The 3,129-nt window shown below is 41.4% G+C and overlaps 1 protein-coding gene across 1 annotated transcript in view; it reads right to left on the bottom strand.

Annotated features, from left to right (window-relative positions):
- Positions 1 to 833, bottom strand: part of LOC101864275 (nicalin-1) — a 21,324-nt gene extending 20,491 nt beyond the window's left edge. Inside the window, exon 1 of the mRNA XM_005090390.3 lies at positions 737 to 833. The gene's annotated coding sequence lies outside the window, so the exon portion shown is untranslated. The remainder of the gene's footprint in view (positions 1 to 736) is intronic.
- Between the last annotated feature and the right edge of the window lie 2,296 nt (positions 834 to 3,129).

Below are 3,129 nucleotides of genomic sequence, written 5' to 3'. Positions count from 1 at the left end.
TTAATTTGGTTGTCTACAAAGATGCTACTTTTCGAATCGAGCCGAACTACGCGGGTCGCCATTTTGTTTTGACCGGAAGTTCTCGCGCTACTCCTCTCTCCACTGCCACTGCCCACATACAAAATTGTACGCTTTTAGTAGGCTACAGTTGTAATGGAACGTTTGTTCACGGCACAGAATTCTACAATTTTTCTGTTATCACAGTGTAGAATTCTGTGGTTAAGGGTGAACGCAAAATTTGTTGGCCTAGATCTAGGCTATAACGGTGAACGCGCACCGGGTGAGAATAGCCAAAAGACAAAAGACTAGCCTGCACTCTATTCTCATCCCGGGTGAGAATAGAGGTGGCCTATCTATTGTTTCACTAGATCTAGATCTAGATTCTAGATCTAATCTAGATCTAGATCTAGATTCTAGTTTTACGGGTTCTGGGCACCAAACAATTATAAGCAAGGACTGACACAGAGCACCTTTAAAGTCCTTAATTTTTAGGACAACACACCAACGCCAACACAACGCCGACAACGCCACACACAGTACACACACTCTTGTCAAGTCTACTTTACTGTCGACTCCAGGTCAACATAAAAATCGGCTTATTTGACAAATCCAACTGTACAGAGATAACTACAAACAAATCAGGTTTAAACTTTAATAAAATCAGACTCTGCTAATTAACAGAATAAAACCCACTCCACAAAAAAGGACTGTGCCCTGTGCGCTGGACTAGGCCTACCTTTTCTTTTCTTCTCTGCAGCTCTATGATCTCGTAGGCCTACTGACTGCTTAGTCTGGCCATGCAACAGGAATATCCGGTAAGGGGCAATGGGAGAGCACTCGGTAAGTTTGTTGGTAAAACCGGTGAGCACACACATTTGGCACCTTTTTGTTTGAGTTTTTGATTAGGCCTAGGCTACGTTGGGGATGCTTTTTTACAAGGACCGCAGTGTAGGCTACCATGACATGTACATCACGTACCGAAGTCACATTACATACCAAAACAGACAGTACAACAGGCTTTAGCTTTTTACCATGCCAAGAACATAAAGTGGAACCCACAAGGAAAACGGAAAAAGGGAAGATCAAAGATGACATGGAGACGAGCAGTACAAGCTGAAATTGAAAAAGCGGGGACATCATGGAAACAGATAGAAAAGGATGCTCAGGACAGGCTTCGCTGGAGTAATGCTGTTGATGGCCTGTGCTCCACTGGGAGTTAAAAAGGGCAAGAGAGAGAAGAACATAAAATTACAGATGCCGCAGAACAACAAAAAATGCAAATAGATAAAAATAAGTAATAAACGGACGAACAAATATTATTGTTAGGTCTACTATTATCATCATTATCTTTGCCTTTTTCACCCTGGATCAGGATATAGGCCACGTACAAACACTTTCCACCTTTCCCTATCCTGGGCGAGTCGCATGTCGCTCCATGTCTTATTCCCACTTGTCTGTACATGATCCATTTGTTTGTTGTTGTTTTGTTTTTTTTGTGGTTTTTTTTGGGGGGGGTTGCTAACAGCAGAATTGATGATGATCCGATCCAACATGATCTGCCCCTCTCTGTACTGTGACATCTTCCTGTGAACGCCTGAACCTACGTGAGATACAAAAGTGATCGATCTGGTTCTCCGCCACTCCATCCGGTGATACCCATACGTAACCTTGTGGGTCCTCTTGTGGGGAAAAACAGAGCCTCCAATGACAAAACTGTTGAAAGCACAGACATTTGCAAATCGCTCACCGTTCTCAATTATTTGTCCCATGCCGTGTTGTCCCATGATTCCCTTATAAACTACGTTGTCCTGATCAATCTTAGCATTGGCATCTCCCTTTACGATGTTGACATCCTTCCTTGGTAGTTTTTCGATGACCCGATGCTTCATTTGGGGCGTAGATCTGAATTATGTTAATGTTGATGCTCTTATTCCTTGTATGAAGCTATGATGATCCTCTTCTCCTGTGGTTCTCATCCTCTAATAAGTAACTTCAGGGCATACTTACTCAAAATAATTCCAACTCCCTCCGCACGGTGCTTGTCTTCCCTCTCAGGATACAATATTAATCCCCCGAGTCGAGCTGCTTCTGTCCAGACTGGATCCAATGGGTTTCGCTGAATCCTATAGTATGTGCAGCCTGTATCTCTTCATCTTTTGTACTATTGAGAACTCTTTCTGCTTCATACGTGGTGCGAACATTCCACGACGCAATCCGGATACTTGTTCAACAGAGATGATGCAGTAAAAATTGTCATCGAACCCGGACATAAAAGTTTACAAGCAAATTTTTGCGCCAATTTGAACTTTGGGATGTTATGTACTTCCAAAAAAAAATTCAACCAAAATCACACTTGGGGAACGTAAGCTTAAATTTCGGGTCTGAAGGGTCCTTTTGGCTTTGTCCGCTGTCCTTCATTATTCCTGCTTCTACTATTATAGTAATAGTAGTACAAAATTAATATGACATGTTTAGTTTGTTTTAGTAGAGTTTTTACGGCACTCGCAACTGTATAAGGTCATATGAACGCCAAGGGGTGTATGTCAACAGAGAAGTCCTTACAGGGAATAGGCTTACTCTGCTCACCTCTCTAGCTTCAACAACACAAAGTCTGCTTCGACTATCAATAAGGCACGGAAATAGCGAGTCACAATAGTAATGACGTAGTAAGGATTAAGAAAGAAAAGGCAGCAGATCCCTGTTGCACTTCAGGCACAATAATATGAGCGTGATATTGATGAATCAGCCCTTTTACAATTGTGAGGCAGCGTGGTAGAATCAGGCTCTCGCCAATTCTTGGGCATGTAGAGATATTAGTATCATCTTAAAGCTCGTTCACTTGTCTTTATTTGGATAAAAAAAAGTATCAATTTATCTTGAATACAAGTTGAGATATTTACGAAAGAAGGAGGTGGGGGAGTCACCTATTTTCAGAAGTAAAATTAGTGAGAAAATGGCCGCTAAAGGTTAGTTATTTCCTTAGCTTAAGAGTCCGTGGTAACTGAAAATTTACTTTTTCTGTGTCTTTAATCAACGTTTTTCAGAAAAATCCACACAGAAATGAGTTCTTTAATGGGCATGAAAGGTGTTGAGCCAAAAAAAAAAATTTAATAAAAATTCACAAACCTG

This window comes from Aplysia californica, unplaced genomic scaffold (assembly GCF_000002075.1).
Source record: "Aplysia californica isolate F4 #8 unplaced genomic scaffold, AplCal3.0 scaffold00016, whole genome shotgun sequence".
Taxonomy (NCBI): Eukaryota; Metazoa; Mollusca; class Gastropoda; order Aplysiida; family Aplysiidae; genus Aplysia; species Aplysia californica.
The sequence above is the reverse complement of the archived record's forward strand: the minus strand, read 5'-3'. Positions and strand labels throughout refer to the sequence as shown.